Consider the following 18,873-nt stretch of genomic DNA (forward strand, 5'->3'; position numbering starts at 1 on the left):
CACATGGAGTGGCAGGAGAAATACCTGGGTGAAAATGGTGTCTGATTTCATAAACTGTTGCCTATTCTACTTCCACAAAAGTATTGCCCTGCAAAAGGATTTTCCAATTAAGGGGAAAAGATTAAGTTTGTAATCCTGGCAAGTTATCCAGCCCAAAATCTGTTTGGTCTCTCTATTACAACTGCACAGGTGTAATAGCCTGTCTTATAGAGTCAACTAAATGTACAAACCATTTGGCCATATGTCAGACCCTCTGTTGTGGCCAAAAATCAAGCGAGCTCTCCTAGAGAATTAGCTAGTGCTCTTTTAACCCAGTCCCTGGCTCAGGGTTGTACTAAGTGGGAAGTAACAGATTTAGGAATAATGGCACATTCCCTACCCTTCGGGAGCCCACTAATCCAGCAAAGACATGCTGATGAAGACATGGACACAGTGAGCAGAACAGGAATGGGCACTCTCTGGGGGAGGCCCAACAGTCACAGCCAGTCACTTGCTGGTATCTCGGAGTAATGTCCAGTACCTGGAGAGCTAATGGTACTGGATTGAAAAAGGTAACAGGAGTCTAATTTGTATTCATTGCCAGGTAGAGGCAAGGCTGTCTCTTAGAAAGCTACCATTCCATATCTCTGCCACATGATTTCTGGCTCTTTCAAGAGAACAATGAGAACAGACAAAAAACAAAAAACAAAACCAAGAACACCCACATATATACAGCTAATATGTAAACCCTGATAGGCTGCATCTAAGATGGCCATGAATGATCCTCACCTCTTGGGATTTACTCCTTAGTATAACCCCTGCTCCTTAAGAGTGGGGTGGACTTACTGATTTGTTTCTAATGAACAGAATACAGAGGAAGTGATGGCGTTATCACTTCTGAAATTCAATCATAAGAAAGTTGTGGCTTCTATCTTGAGCATCCTCTCTTTCTCTTGTTCTCTCTCTCTCCTTACTCTGGGGAAATACACCTGTCATGTCAGAAGGAAGTTCTATTGAGGCCCATGTGGTGAGGGACCAAGGGTCTGCCTCACCAACTTGGGCTGCCAACAGCCAGGTGAGTGAGCTTGAAAGCAAATATCCCCCCAATCAAACCTTCAGATGAGAGCACAGCTCCAGCCAACAGTGCAATATCTTGAGAAATCCCGAACCAGAGGCATCCAGATGAGCTTCACCCAGCCTTCTAACCAACAGAAATTGTGAGATATTAAATGTCTCCTTTTTTAAGCCACTAAATTTTGGGGTAATGTGTTACATGGATTAGCTATCTACATAACTAATATAGTTTTTTTTTTTTTCCTTAGGGGAAAGCGCGAACGCAGTCCCCCACTACCACAAATTATGCAGTCGAGTTTCCCACATTTGGGGAAATCGCAGGGGTCAGCACATCCGGAGTGCAATGGATAAGCCTCACCCTGGGAAAACCACCTTCGTGATCATGGTATCTCCCCTGCCAGGTAAGTATACTAATATAGTTTTAAAATAAGAAGTCTATCTGATTCACTCAGTCCTTACATGGACTCTGGATCCATATACCTGGGAGTTCATACCCCAGCTCCACCATTTACTAGCATGTAACTACAGTCAAATTATTTAACCTCATTCTTCCTTAGTCTCCTGGTATGAAATGGGAATAATAATAATACCACTTAGCGCATAGGTTAAAGTTCAAAGGAATGTGTGTGTGTGTGTGTGTGTGTGTGTGTGTGTCTTACATCAGTGCCTAGAAAGAGTAATTGCATATACATGCTTGTTATTATAACTACTAAAACATGATAATAAAAGAGAGACATCAGTATATACACTATTTTTAAATTTTTATTGTTTACATTTTATTTTTACAAAATAAGATTTACATTAAAACTTCAAAAATAAAAAAAAAGAATGATCCAATACTCCTCTAGATTCCTTAGATGTTAAACAATTTGTTCTATTTGCTTTATGCTTTAGCCTTCTCTCTCTTTTATATTTTTCCAGACTGATTTAAAAGTAATCCCTAGATACTCTAGGGTGTCTTTTCAACAAACAAGAAAATTTTTTTACATAACTACAAGAAATCATCAAAATGGAGAAATGAACATTGAAGCAACATTGTTATCTACTCTATAGATCTTGAGTTTTTTTTTCTATTGTCCCAATAATGTCCTTGAGAGCAAAAGAAGATCTAAAATCTTGTGCTGTATTCAGTTGTCATGTCTCTTTAGTCTCTATAATCAGTAACAGTTTCTCTTTTGGTTTTTGTATTTTATGATACTAATATTTTTGAAGAATAGAGGCTAGTTATTTTAGAGAACATTCCTCAGTTTCAGTTTGTCCAATGTTTCCTCATAATGGGATTCAAGTTACACCTTTTGGGAGGAATACCCTGTAAATGATGCTGAGTTGTCACTGCATGATATCAGGCAGCACATGCTGTTGATCGGTGCCATTTCTGAAAATGTTAGCTTTGATCACTGGTTAATATGTCTATAGGTAACTCTAACGTTACTCTTTCATTTTTTGTAACAAAAAGTAGCTTGTGGAGGATAAAATTTGAGACTATGTAAATACCCTTTCATTCCTCGAACTTTGATCCACTGTGCTAAAACCAATTACCACTATCCTGGGTGGTAAATGGTGTTTTTCTAATTCCATAATTTATTTTATATTTTTAGCTAACATTATACTATAAGGAAAATCCTTTTCCCCCTTCCTCATTTATTTACTAATTCATTTGTATCAGTGTAGACTCATGGATTCTAACCTTATTAACATTTTACTATCCATAATTTTTATTAAAACCAAATATAAATCTGAACAGCTCTAAGTCAAATAGATTCCTTTGACAACATTTATGGACCAAGAAAAGATACATTTATTTCTAAAAGGCACAGGTATATTTTCTTTTATTAGAGCAGAGATTTTGATCATGTTAAGAATTTTTCATTGTCTTTGTCTATACTCTGGTCAAGGTTAGTACCCCTGAAGACTGAGAAACTGGGTTGGCATTATTATTAATCATTCCTGCAAAACAAGACAGCAAGGAGCATTCAAGATAAATAGTGGGCATCTCTTCTAAGAATTTAAGAAACCTAGTTCTACCCCAATATTTTATTAACAATTTGGCAAAGAATTCCAACATTACTTTACCTTTTCACATAGGTTTTTGTACAAGTATAATCAACATAGAGAATGGACTGCATTCATAGGGTGAAAAATAGGAAAACAGTTTTTTTTGAAAACCACTTCTTCTAAAACATTCTGTCAAATTTCTCTTTCCCAGGCCTGAACAGATCTGCAGCCTTGCTCATCCTTTCAGAAGAACTTCATTAAGTCACCCAAAACTGAAGTTCCAATAGAAATAAGCACTTCAGTCTCTCATCCAATTTAAAGCTTCTTTCTTTTCCCAGTTCAGAATAAACACATGAACATCCCTGACCTGCAGAAGGGGAAAGAGAATTTAGTCTGTTCACTCTTCCTTCATCTTGGTCTTCTCTTTACCACTCTGTTCATTGTTTTGCCTTTGTTCCCTCTGCTCTCTGTAGGACCAATGGTGAGTGAGCAAAATCTTACTTGACTGGTAATGTAATTTAGTTATGTGTCCTCTGGGGCACACTCTTTCTCTTTCTTTCACCAGGTGCTTTTCTGGGTCTATTTGAGATAGTCCATTTCAGACACCTCCAGCTTACAGTTTCCCTCCTAAGGTGATGCACTTTCTCATTAACCTCTCATGACTAGGCTCCTCTGTTGGCTTCTGTAACACCCAATGACTCAAGAGAAGACTTAGTGTCTCTGTCCCTAAATGCTGGTGAAACCATTTTCTACCAGTCAGACCTTCATTGAGCTCCAACTAGAATTTCACCATTAGACTTTCCTGCAGGAAAATCCATGCAACAACATGTGACTTTTCTCCTACTTTGACTCCAGGGAACCAAAGTCAATTTCTTCCACAAACTCATCATATACACCCTGGGGGTGCTCCTATAAGTTTTTCCCGTTCTGAATGCATTTAATCAGGATGATGTGTCAGTTTCTTCCTAGGAAGATAACCCTGCTCTTTATAAGTGACTCTTTGGAAGTTCCCTTTACTTAGTCTAGGGTAGAAGGAGGACAATCCTCTCAGGAGGTAAAACACTAGACAACCTGACAACTCTCGCCAAAGAAATACTGACTCCCTCACCCTCTCAATTCTGCCTTCTCATATATAGGCTTGAAGTGGGTTCTAGCTATGGTAGAAGGACTAATTTCAGTCCCTTGTTTTCCTGTAGACATGCCTACTACCTTTACTAGGATATGAGGGTTCTTGTCACCTTCTTTGTCTGACACTTGCTGTCAAATAAATGCTTTGTGATTTGTATTTTTTCCACAATGCTGATTAAATTTATAGGAATGGCAGCCTAGGCTTTAAGGGGAAGGGCAGGTTCATGAGGAAGGGCTTGTATAAATGTTTGAGAAAACTCTCCTTTTTCTATGAAGGTTTCTTAATGGAAGATTCCAATCTATAGAACACTAGTCTCCAAAGTCTTACTTCATTTGCCTCCAAACTTCTTAACTCCCTATTAAGAATTGCATCTGGCTTATAGCCCAAGAAGCAAGCTCCAATAGCTTTCCGCTGAAATACCTACGTGTAGGAGAAGAACTTAAGAACTTACAACCATTTCAAAATTAGAAGTGGCCATCAATTTGTTGCTAAAATCTAGGAAAGATTCTTATTATCTGCAAAGCATATGGAAATGTTACCAAATGAACCAAGCCATCTTCTTGAAATTGGGAGGAAAACCATTCCTGCTTCTCCCATTGTATGTCTTCTCTGTTTATAAATCTGCAATAAGCTAAAAGCTGAGCATTCTCCTCTACTGTCTAATTGCTACTTTCTAAGGTAGCCATAATTCTGCCCATACCAGTTCTCCTCCATGTGACTGGACAGAGTAGTTCTCAGGAAAACACATCAGGCATAGAAACTGGTATTGGGACACTGTATCAAAGTCTGATGTCCAAAAGGACATACAGACAAGGACACAAGAGCCCTGGTAGTACTGTTTACTGGAAATCGTACATTTTAATGCACCACAATGTTAAGAATTTCAGGGAACAAAGCAGCAAAGGCAGGACACAATCAAACCAGTAGAATAACATTCTCCAAACACTGGGAGAGTGTCCTGCTTCAAACTGCAGGTCTTAAAAGGAAATTAATCCACCTATTAGAAAATGATCATCAAAGGGGCCAAAATTTTAAAAAAATAGAGTTCACATTTTAGAGGCCAAAAAGAGATGAAAGTAATTTTTAAAATTAGAGGATTAATACAAGCAGCATTAGTAAGCAACCAGATTAAATATAAATTTGCCAAAAACATTTATGTGCCTATATATCAGCAGAAACTGGTTAGAAAAATATAATAAGAAAAGTAAGACTCCATATATAATAGAAGGCAATAAGTAGAAAATATCCAGGAATGATGCTAATAAATGTGTGTTAGAAACCCACATGATGAAGCTTTAACAAAAAACAGGAAAGACTTACATAAAATAAAGCATATTTCTCCATAGCATGACTAAATTTGAAAAAGTGACAGTTCTCCTCAAAATCATTCTTTGGTACAATGTTAGTCCAGCAGAAACTGAATGGACATTAAAAATTTTTATTTTGAAGTTTATCATGAAGAATATGCAGGAAAAATGGAAGTGTGAGAGATCTTCCCTAATAATTATTAAAGCTAATTATAACATATGATTAGCACTAGCACAAATCTCAAAAAAAGTAATAGAAGAAAGTCACTCCATATATATATTTATATATAAATATATATAATTGTATTTTATAAATTATAATTTATAAATTTATTATATATAAATATATAAGTAAATATATATAAATATATAAAAATATATATATTTATTTATAAAAACTTAAAGGAAGCAACAAAGAGGGTATGAGATGAATTATTCCACAAGTGGAAAATGGTTAGTTTTAAATTATATGTGATTGTGTATATGCATTCATGTGAAATTATGTATATATCTTCAGAATTTAAAATGGCATTACAGACAAAGGGCTGATATCCAATATCTATAAAGAACTCCTCAAACTCAACACCCCAAAAACAGATAATCATGTCAAAAAATAGGCAGAAGACATGACAGACACTTCTCCAAAGAAGACTTACAAATGGCTAGCAGACTCATGAAAATATGTTCATCATCATTAGCCATCAGGGAGATTCAAATCAAAACCACACTGAGATACCACTTTACACCAGTTAGAATGGCAAAGATTAACAAGACAGGAAACAACAAATGTTGGAGAGGATATGGAGAAAAGGGAACCCTCTTACATGGTTGATGGGAATGCAAGTTGGTGCAGCCACTTTGGAAAGTAGTGTGGAGATTCCTTAAAAAATTAAGAATAGAGCTAACCGGGGCACCTGGGTGGCTCAGTGGGTTAAAACCTCTGCTTTTGGCTCAGGTCATGATCCCAGGGTCCTGGGATCGAGCCCCACGTCGGGTTGTCTGCTCCATAGAGAGCCTGCTTCCTCCCCTCTTTCCCTGCCTGCCTCTCTTGCCTACTTGTAACCTCTGTCTGTCAAATAAATAAATAAATCTTAAAAAAAAAACAAACAAAAAAAAAAACCACAGAGCTAACCTATGACCTTGCAATTGCACTATTGGGTTTTTATTCCAAAGATACAGATGCAGTGAAAAGAAGGGCCAGCTGTACCCCAATGTTCATAGCAGCAGTGTCAACAATCACCAAACTGTGGAAAGAGCCAAGATGCCCTTCAACAGATGAATGGATAAAGAAGATATGGCCCATATATACAAAGGAATATTACACAGCCATCAGAAAGGATGAATACCCAACTTTTGTATCAACATGGATGGGAATGGAGGAAATTATGTTGAGTGAAATAAGTCAAGCACAGAAAGTCAATTACCATATGGTTTCACTTTCTTGTGGAGCATAAGGAATAACATCGAGGACATTAGGAGAAGGAAAGGAAAAGTAAATTGGGGGAAATTGGAGGAGGAAACAACTGTGAGAGAGACTGTGAGAGACTGTGGACTCTGAGAAACAAACTGAGGGGTTTAGGGGGGAGGGGGGTGGGGTGATGGGTGAGCCTGGTGGTGGGTATTAAGAGCACGTATTGCATGTATTGCATGAGCACTGGGAACAGTACATACACAATGAATCTAGGAACACTGGGAAAAAATAAAATTTAATTAAAAAAAAGAAATTTAAAACAAAATAAATACTAAGAAAGGAAGGAAGAAAATTCATTATTTGGGGGGGAAAAAAACCTTACAGTGCAACCATATACTCTATTCCAAAATTTACTCCAGATTTTAAGGTTAAATCATTTAACAAACTGGAATAAAACAGTAGTTAATATTTAAACTGACCTCAAGATCAGCAAGGAGTTTTGAAATGTAATGCAATAAGCCCAATCATAGAGTGTAAGTCATACATATGGTCAAACAATTTTCAGCAAAAGTACCCAATTAATTTGGTACTGAGTTAAAGTACATCTACCCAACACCTCAGAATGTAACCTTATTCGGATATAAGGCCTTTGAAGATACAATTAGTTATGTTAAAGTTAGTTCATATGGAATATGGTGGCTTCTAACTCCAATATGAATGGTGTTCTTATACAATGGGGAAAAGGAAATCTTTTTCAGAGGGTAAAAGAAAATCTTTTCAACAAATGGTACTAGAAATATTGGATATCCAAGTTGAAAAATAAATAAAACTTGACACTTATTTCATACTATATACAAAAATTAACTCAAATGGATCATGTTCTGTAATACATTTATAATAAAACATGGGTGAAAATTGTAGTCACCTTGGGTTTGTAAAAGAGTTCTAAAATAGGATGCAAAGAGCACAGATTATTAAAAAAAATAATATGATTTCATCAAAATTTAAAACTTACACTCTTCAAAACACGTTTTAAAATAAAAGGCAGGCACACACTGGGGAGAAAATATTTGCAAAATATATATGACAAAGGGACTTTATCTAAAATACATACGGACTCTCAAAATTCAATATTAGAACAAAAAAAAGCACAAATCATCTTAACAGACATTTCACCAAGGAAGGTAAAGGAATGCTAATAAACACATGAAAAGATGTTCAGCCTCATTACTTATTGGGGAAAAGCAAATTAAAATCACAATCAGATATTACCACACACCCACGAGAATTGCTAAAATTTAAAATTCTGCCCATACCAAGTGGTGGTAGTGACATGGAGCAACCGGAATTCTCCTACACAGTTGAAGGATTGTAAAATGTTACAATCACTTTGGAAAACAGTTTGGCAGTTTGTTAAAATGTTACACCTACACTCATCACATGACCCAGTCATTCTGTACCAAAGGATTTACTTAAGAGAAATGAAAGTCTATATTCACACAAAGACTTGAACAGGAAATGTTCCCAGTAGCTTTTTTTGTAATATCTACAAACAGGAAGCAAACCACATGTCTATCAACAGTGGCAAACATGCGGAGAAAGGGGAGCCCTCTTACACTGTTGGTGGGAATGCAAGCTGGTGCAGCCATTCTGGAAAACAATATGGACTTCCTCAGAAAGTTGAAAAATAGAGCTACCCTATGACTGAGCAATTGCACTACTGGGTATTTACCCTAAAGATACAAACACAGTGATCCGAAGGGGCATGTGCACCGAAATGTTTATAGCAGCAATATCCACAATAGCCAAACTATGGAAAGAACCTAGATGTCCATCAACAGATGAATGGATAAAGAAGATATGGTATATATATACAAAGGAATACTATGCAGCCATCAAATGGAATGAAATCTTGCCATTTGTGACGACGTGGATGGAACTAGAGGGTATTATGCTTAGCAAAATAAGTCAATCAGAGAAAGACAACTATCATATGATCTCCCTGATATGAGGAAATGGAGATGCAATGTGGTGGGTTTGGGGGGTAGTAAAAGAATAAATGAAACAAGATGGGATCAGGAGGGAGACACACCATAAGAGACTCTTAATGTCACAAAACAAACTGAAGGGGCTGGGAGTAGGGGGATAGGGAGAGGGTGGCAGGGTTATGGACATTGGGGAGGGTATGTGCTATGGTGAGTGCTGTGAAGTGTGTAAACCTGGCAATTCACAGACCTGTACCCCTGGGGCTAATAATACATTATATGTTTATAAAAATAAAAAATTAAAAAAAATATGTGTGGTTTATTGTACATAACTATACTTCAGTAACCCTTTGAAAAGTAAAGGGCAAAGAATAAGGGGGGAGTATTTTCAATAACAGGACACCTAGCCATTAGTGTACAAAGCGTATAAAGTGACCTTACAAATCAATAAGAATAGATAAATGAATTTAAAAGTCAAAAGTATAAACAAACCATGCACAACTGGAAAATATGCAAATTTTCAATACTTATATTCATAATAATATTTAAAACATTGATTTGCCTGCCAATTCACATTTATAAAAATGGCATTTTTAAACTTAATGATCAATGCTGGTATTGATACACTGAGATGGGCATTCATATTCCACCAATCAATGGAAATGTAATTGGAAAACTTTTCAGAAAAGCCATTTGCCAATATCATTAAAGTTTTCATATCTCCAGGTGTTGCAACCTGAAGTCATTTTAATTTTTCCCTTTATAATTTCCTCTGTGTACATTTTTAAAATTCAAATATTTTATTTATTTATTTGATAGAGAGAGATACAGCGAGAGATGGAACACAAGCAGGGGGAATGGGAGCAGGATGAGCAGGTTTCCCACCCAGCGGGGGCCCAATGTGGGGCTCAATCCCAGACCCTGGGATCATGACCTGAGCCTAAGGCAGATGCCTAATGACTGCGCCACCCAGGCACCCCCATGTACATTTTTAACTGCAACCACATATTTTTTAATCAGAGAAAATATTAGTAAAATGGGAAATATGTGAATTAGCTTTACTTTGTAAATGTACATACACAAAGAGTAGCTTGTGTCTCCCAGGTCTCCCTCCCTATTGACTACTCATTTCCTGTGGTCCTTGTCACCAAGGGATCACTGTCACCATGGGATGTCTCTTTCACATGGCTCATAAAATGGACACCATGATGACAACCACATTGCCCCATTGCCATCTCCCAGCTACATGGTTCTAGCTCATTCTGTCATATATGCATCAATCTCTTTCTAACACTGCTCAGATTTTTGCCAGGAGTCTCAAGTCTCTAAGGACATTAATACTAGCTTCTCAAGAAAACAAAAACAAAAACAAGAAAACCTAATCTTTATGTCAATGGATGGGGAGGGGGAAGTCCATGTTTGGTCCTCTTGGCAACTTAAAGGGCAGATTATCACTGACATGGTTCAGAAAAAGGAACACAGTGGAATGGGTGAAGGGGAGGTAAGATGCAGTAGACCTCAACAGATCATGGAAGGCCCCAGACCAGCCTGCCATGACCCAACTTCCAAATATTACTCTCCCTCCCTTCTATATTATATGGACTCTCATTTGCTTTCAGAGTAATCCAAGTTTTGAGTGGAGATCTATTTATCCTTGAGTGAACTAATAAAGGAGTTTAAGTTCCCACAAAGCAGACCATCTAGCAGAAGGAGACTGTCCAGTCTGCAAATACTGATATCAAACAGTGACTGTGTCAATGGGTCAAGCTGCAGAGCAGCTGCAACAACACCGAGGCATGAAATGTCCTCTTGGGTTCAGGGTTCACACACTGATCCAATCCAAGGATTACCAGTTGTCCTAGACACTCATTTAAATCACAAGTGAAGAGTGTTTTCTTTCATGACCTGACATCTCAATGACCACGTTGTATAATTTTTTAAAATTAGAACTAAAGCCAGAATGATTACCATTCAAGACACAGCTTGGTCTTATGCACTCCAAATTGGCCACTCCTGGCTACCTCCAATTCATTGGTAGAACAGATGAAAACATTCATAGCCATGCTCACAATCTTCACCTTTTTTTAAACGATTTTATTTATTTATTTATTTATTTATTTATTTATTTTTCAGAGAGAGAGAGTGCGCACAAGCAGAGGGAGCAGCAGGCAAAGGGAGAAGCAGGCTCCCCACTGAGCTGACAGCCCAGTGCAGGACTCAACCCCAGGACCCTGGGATCACTACCCGAGCCGAAGACAGACGCTCAACAGACTGAGCCACCCAGGTGCTCCCATTTCTGTTCTTGAGAGAAACACCCAGCAATAACAAAACATGGATTTTGTCAAAGCAAACTATTTTATTGACCCTTAAAATATGCTAAAATTTTTAAAAAATGAATATGGGTGACAACCTAGACATTTCCCCAACTAACAAAGAAAGTCATTCAGAATGTTGGATTCCAAGTAGAGCTCTGGGGTCAAGTTTGGTTCTGCCATTAACTTTTCTGGGTATCTCATTCATCCCTCTATGCTTCAGTTTTCTCACTGGTAAAATAAGTGTGTTGAAGTAGATGATCTCTCAAAGCATTATGCCTAAACCCCTGGTTAGAAGTCTAATACAAAATGGCATCTGGTCAATAGACACATGGTACCCAAAGGCTAGAACTTGGTCTTGAGCCATAGAAGTGGTCCATGGTCTCTTTTTCTAGTTAGTATTCAATCTTTCCTGCCTTAGAACAATATGCCTCATGACCCAGCCTTGGAAGTAGAGGCCACATGGAATCATGATTTAAGGGGGCATCAACATATACCAGTTAAGTATTTGGAAATATTAATCCCAATCACATTCGCTTATGAGCTTGCTTATGGATTCCTTACACATGGTGAGCTAAAAACATATTTTGTGAATTAATGAATGAACAAATGATATGCAAAATCTGTGGACCACATTTTAATATAGCAAACTTTACTGCTCTTGTCTATCTAGGCATCAGCAAAAAACAATACATAAAAGAAGATACTGAAAAGTAAAACAGGTTTTTAGTAAGTCTTACTAATAGATGTGTAGTAATTACACAGTAAGCAATATAAGATTATTAAATGAGCACAGTTAAACATATGGAACAAATGACAGAGTCTTTAAGCATAATATATAAAACATATTCACACAACTTTAGATTCTGGGATTAAGACCTCTGCCATTTGAATCAACTATTTGTGTTTCCTGACACCAGCCCCTATTAACAGATAGTTTTACCGGCTAGCTGGGGCTCCAAATGTGTAACAAACTCTTCCACCCAAACCCTTTCCAGTAAATGCTTATGTTAATTTGAGATACAGGGAAAGATTCATATTGGAACTAAAAAGTGAAGAAGGAAATTTGGTGCCACTGGGCAAGGTAGGAAAGAGAGAAGGGCCAGAGTTTGGTGAAGGTAGCATGACATCTGTTCCCCATCAGTGTGTATACTGATTAGGAACTGGGATCCAGAAAAGGATTACTGGTTTGAGCTCTCACTGCCACATCTCTTAGCTGGGTAACCATGGGAAAATGATGCTCTCGGCTTTAGCTTCTTCATATGTAAAATGGATGCTAGTAATTCAACCTGATAGGATTACTGTGAAGATTAAATATCACTGTTGTCTGGCACTTAAAAGACTGTCTGGTGTACAGTAAGAGCTCAGTAAATGGTGGCTGTTACCATGGCCAACCTCTTAGATTGAGTCTGAGCCCATATGGCCAGGAAAAGAAGAACTAGAGAAGGTTTTCAGGAGAGACTTAATGAGAGTCTGGTGAGGGGTTGAGCCAGAAATGGGCCCAAGTATTCAAGAAAAACTTTATAAAATGCAAGGCATAACACACCCAGAAGATAAAAAGTTTCTGTGTAGGAAGCATCCATTCTCTCCAGGTCTGCAGAGAAACTAACCATGTTAAAGCACTTTGTAAAGTGGAAGCTTGAGAGGCAGCCAGGGATGATGGTCTTAGTATTCATAATAGTCTGCATTTGGGGGGCACTTTTTGCCTGTCAGGCCTCGTTTAAGAATATGGACTAATTTTAGCATGGAGATTTGTCTTCTCATGAAAGGTAGGAGGAGCAGGAATGAGGCTGCTCCAAGCAGCTCTGAGGTCAGCAGCTGTGGATGCATGGGAACAGGGAGGCACGGACAGGTTTGTAAGATCATGGGAGGCACTTCTCTAGGGGAAACTCCTAGGACATCTAGGAGGCACGATCAAGGGGAGCTAATTACAGCTATGAAACTGGTAAAATGTCATGCTTTCATACTATGGGTATCAAAAAGAAGTGACCCGTACTTACAAATATGAGGCTGGTCTGTGCCATGTTATTTGGAACATTCACCCAAATTGTCAAAAAGAGTGGATTTATCTTCATGGCTATAGCGTTTGCCAACACATGGGCCACATTCAATTTTTCTAAGGGAACCTGAGACCATGCATAATCACATGAAATCTTCACCCGCATTTGACTCTTAACACCTCCTTTGCATTTGTTTGGTGTCTAGTTCTTAATTATTTTTGTTTATTTAACAAATACCCAGGGCGATCTATGCTATGTGTCATGTAGTTTGAAATGTTTTATAATTGTTAACCTGTTTAATCTTTACAAACAATCCTATGGGGTAGGTATTAGTCTAATGTCCATTTTACAGACTAGAAAAGTGAGGTAAACCAGTTAAGTAGAAATAAGTCTAGGCTGCACATATGGAAAGAGATAGAGCAAGGATTCAGACCCAGACACTCTCACTTCCAAGTATACACCAGCAGCCCTGCCACCATGGACTCCCACATCTCAGAGGCTGGGGAGGAGATACTTCTTTTTAAATACTGTTCTTCATCTAGTAGTTTCACTTTTAGAAGAAGAGGGAAAACAAAAAGGAACGAAAAGGTCTGGAAGCTTAGAGGGAACAGACATCCCCATGGCACCATCAAGTGCCTGTCTGACATTCCAGTCACTTTAGAGCAAATCCTTTTCCCCGATCAGTGGGCTGGAAAGTGATGAGACAATCCTATGGCATACACCTAGAGTGGATTTTGCTGCAAAATGGACTGTCACACTGTGTCCCTCTTATCCCCCCTTCTATGTGGTCCTAAACTGAAAAGTGATCTACTGGCCAAGGTCCTCATGTCCATGTCTTCCCTTTGGGGACTCAAATAGAAGCTGCCACGTCCATCACTGTAATAGCTGTCAGAGAAGCAGCTTCCCGACACCTGCGTTTTCTAGCTATTTTCCCTTTTGGGAACATGCCATCACAATGCCACCCTGTCCCATTTCAACCTGGTGGACTTCAATCCCTCGGGAGAGTGGCGGCAGGTACTGGGTAATGAGCGAAGCCCTCAGCTCTCAATCGGGCACTGCGGACAGTTAGTTGTGTGGCCCTGGGTAAGTCATTTAACGTGTCTGCGCTCTTCTATAACCTGAGCGGAAGAGCCAGGAAAGATCTTCTTTGACAACATTAATGTAGTTAGTAAAGATCTTTTAATACCCACTTTTCCGGGTTCTCTTCTGTCCACTTGTATCCAAAGCAAAGTAACTGAAAGGCTCCAATCCAGCTGATGAGAGGCAACCATTCTCACTCTTCCCCTGACACCTTTATCTCCCTGTGTTCGCACTCTCTACTTCTCTCCCTTTCTCCTTTCCTTTATCATTCAACATACGTTCTCTACCTCTACAAAATTCCAAACCTTTAAGAGTAGTCTTTGACTCACAAGTGGAAAGACTTCGGGGGAAAATCTATCTTCGGGATGCCTGGGTGGCTCAGATGGTTAAGCATCTGCATTCTGCTCAGGTAATGGTCCCAGGGTCCTGCAGTTGAGTCCCAAATTGGGGTCTCCGCTCAGTGGGGAGCCTGATTCTCCCTCTGCTGTCCCCTGCTCGCTCACTCTCTCTCTCTCTCTCTCTGACAAATAAATAAATAAAATCTTTTTTTAAAAAATCTATCTTCATGTGACAGAACCACAAAACACAGACAGATGTCCATGGCTTTCTCCAAATTTCTCCATGAACTCTGGGTGGAGAAATTGCTTTCCATTACTTACCTACTCCAGTTATCTCTTCTCCTGGTCCCCACCACTAAGTAAATCTAGGCAGTTATGTCATTCTTTGAATTCTAGTTCTGTAAAATGGGGTTAAAATACTCTATCAAGTTGTTGTGTTAAAATTTCAGTGCTTGGCACAGTGTAAATTCTTGGTCATTATTATGTGTAAATATTAAGAATGATATTTTGTATAATGAGGCTTATCCAGAAGGCTCTGGAATGGCAGTATGTATGGGGCTGCTGGCATGGTCAGACAGGAATAAAGGGGCAGGAGTAGAGTGCTTTTCCTCAGAGAGCTAAATTGCCCTCACCTCATTCTCCTCAGACCCTTGCCAGAGCTCATGATTTATAAATACACAAAAGGCTCCTGGGTGGTGAGCAGTTGAAGGAATTTGAAATGAGCCTCTTCGCTTTCTTTGAGGGGTTGAGAGACAAATGATAATGCTCCGGTGATGGGGGAAAAAATTGCAGACAGCACATCATAAACCCACGTGTGGTCGTCTGGGGCCTCAGACCCCTGTGTTTTTTAATAAGGACCTCAGGTGTGCTACACATGGTGGTGAGGAGCACCCTGTCCTAAAGAACATTTTCTTTTACAAGTTAATTAAACAAGTCAGCATACTGAATAGCTTTCTAATTCATCAGGAAAACCAAAGGGCAAGCCATAAAAGAAGTAAACCACAAATCCAGTGCATGCTGTTCTCATTCTGTCAGTCAGAGCCAGCAAGAGGGGTAAATAAACCAGCACAGTATTCCTCTGGCTTGGATCCCTGTCCCATCCTTGCTCAGAAATTTCCTTGCAGGACAAATGGCCTAGAGGGGACCATGTGCTCTTTTCTAATGGCAGTGTTAAAGCAGATAGAGCCATAAAGTTTGGATCGACTTGATTTGAGAAAGCAGGACACTGATGTCCACTCTTATGAGCTGGCACGGCAGACCAATGGCCCAGCTTGGTTCCCTCCCCTCAGCCCCATCAGAGCAAAGCTGCTCCTTGCAGAGTCAAGGCCACTGCCCAGAAACAGAGCACATGACCTTGACTTCAGCCAGTTTAGGAGGAGGCAAAGGCAGCCCACATAAATCACTCGTGAAGCCACTGGACAACTTGCTAATAATCACCCAACATTTCCAACTTCCTTCATTTCACAAACTTTAAAAAATTTTTTTAAATAAGTGGATCTATTCCACATGCTTTGGAACCTCAAAATATCCAGATTGTTCCCTGCAAATCTCCTTTATCCTTCACCAGAATGTCATCCCTGCTCCCAGTGGTCTCTGAGCTTCCTGAATCTGTTCTTCTACCACACGTCATGTGTCCACTGCCCAGACGGATGCTACTGGGACTGACCAGGAAGTACCACTGTCAATGGTAGGATCTTTGGATGCCAGAGCCAGCTACATTCCTGAATTCTGTGTGGGCAGAATGGGGATAATGTTCAAGGAGGCCCTTAGGATCATCAGAAGAACTATGTAACACTTAATTTCCATGGGATTCTTGCCTACCCTTGAGAAGTACTATGGACTGCACATTTGTGTCCCCATAAAATTCTTATGTTGAGACCTAACCCCCAAAGTGATGGTATTAGGAGGTGTGGCCTTTGAGAGCTGCTTCAGTAATGAAGGTGGAGCCCTCAAGAATGGGACTAGTGCTCTTACAAAAGAGACCCCAGAGAGCTCCCTCACCACTTCTGCCACATAAGGACACAATGAGAAGATGCCATCTATGAACCCAGAAGCAGGCCCTTGCCAGACAAACCCGCTAGGCTCCTGAATAAAATGTCTGTTGTTTAAAAGCCACCCAGTCTATGGTACTTCGTTATACAGCAGCCTGAACCCGCCAAGACAATATGCAAATCTCAAATCTAATTAAGACATTCCAGCAGCAAGGTCAGTTGTCAGGAAAGACAACCCAGAGAAGGCAAGTGGGGGTAGACTGGAGTTGGGGAAAAAGCAGTCAGCAGGCATCAAAAGGAAGAAACTGGTCAAATCAGCACAAGGCTCTTCTCTCCTGAGCAAACAGCACGCTAACCACAGAGCTGCTGCATTAATTCTACGTCTCCTTGCTGAAGAGTCACTGCTGGAATGTCTACGAAAACTAATGAGCACAATCACAGCACCTCTCAAGAACTTTTCACCTGCCAAGCACTTTACAAGATTAGCTCATTAATCCACACTGCCCTCCTGTGAAGCTGGTAATTATTATTATGCCCAGTTCAGAGATGGGGTAACTGAGCAGAGACAAAGCTTCTGGCTGGTGCCTCTGGGCATGCGGCAGCCCAGGTCTTTGAGCTACGTTCTCCCTGTCTTTCCCTTTGGCCCAGCCTCCCATTGATACAAGTGTCCCTGAACTGGGTGGAAAATACATGGGCTGGATCTTCATGTCATGTAATTACTGATTAATTCCCCTGTAAAACAGTCATTACCCAGAAGAAGTTACTCTCTTATACTGAGGTATTGCTAGACTCTTGCAAATGACCAACTCATATTCAAAACAATGAATTATTAATCTAATCAACAGATATTTACCACTTTCTTTATTTCAAACATTACACCATGCACTGCATTCAATGCTAAGTTTTAAAAAAATAATGTGGATGCCCCCCTCAATTTTATTGTAATTTATTTAACCTAAATATAGGGGATTCCTATAGAATTAAAATCCCTATTATTCCATATTTCCCCTGCCCCTAGCTTTTGCATCCTCTACATTTCATTGATACGAAGAAGGAACTAATCACTTAATATTGTAATCTATCAACATTATCCCAGGTGTTGGAAAAGAAAGGAGCCTTTTGCCCATTTGGGTCTGAACTTACTATGTAGCCAATTCTACTCTTGGAGCAAGTATGTGTCCCTCCCCTTGGTTCCCAGAGCATAGCAGGCATCCCTTAGGGAGCAGGAAATCTTAAGATGGTAGGAAACCTCCAATGAACCACTGTGCAAATTTCCAGGGTACCCATTCTTATCAAAGATTCAGAAGGTAGAAGCTAAGTAAATTACCTGGTAAGTAATTTAAAGTATCAATTTCCTAATGAAACAAGCAAGATCATATTATGGAGTAAACTCAAGCACAAGACTTTAAACAAATACCAAGCTCATGGCCCACCTTCAGGTGGCTCAGTGCCTTGGGGTGCCTGGGGATACATTCGGAGGGGTGCTGCTGGTCTGTACTACTGCATCACGTCTCTTTCCAGTTTTGGGGTGATCTGAGCCAGCACTAGAGGGAATGTTGTTAAGGCTCAGGATCAGATTTAGAGGCCCATTGATCAAGGGTGCCAATTAATGTAGACATCACTGCCTGTGTTATCACCCATGGATGTCAAGTTTCTAGGGAGCAGAGATCAGATGGATATATGTCAGGAGGAAAACAGACAGGTGCAATGAAGGGAGATCACCTAGGTATATCTTGTGGGAGCTGGAGTGGCTGCTCCTGATGCCAGGTCTTTCCTAATCCAGTATGATGGTGCTTATGAAAGCACGTGGCTAAGAATTCAGAATCTGATCAGATAGGTCTGGGTTCCAGTCCTGGCATCATCACCCATTACTAGGATGAGACACTTAACATCTCCAGGCCCTCAATTTCTTCATCTCTAAAACAGACTGAGCAGTTGTGTTTCATGACATGGTGAGGATTAAATTAAGTAATGTACATAAAATGCTCTGTGTGCCTGAACCAATGTTCCTAAAATAATCATAATCTATTAGGATTTCTAAATTATCAAGTGCTACACAATTATAACAAAATATATTAATTTTCATTATTACTTTCCTTTAAAAAAATTTCTCACTCAGGAACACCTGGATGGCTCAGTCAGTTAAGTGTCTGCCTTCAGCTCAGGTCATGATCTAGGGTCTTGGGATGGAGCCCTACATCAGGCTCCACACTCAGAAGCAAGTCTGCCTGGGGATTCTCTCATTCCCTTTCCCGCTGCCCATACCCTACAT

Source organism: Martes martes, assembly GCF_963455335.1.
Source record: "Martes martes genome assembly, chromosome: 8".
In the NCBI taxonomy this organism is placed as follows: domain Eukaryota; kingdom Metazoa; phylum Chordata; class Mammalia; order Carnivora; family Mustelidae; genus Martes; species Martes martes.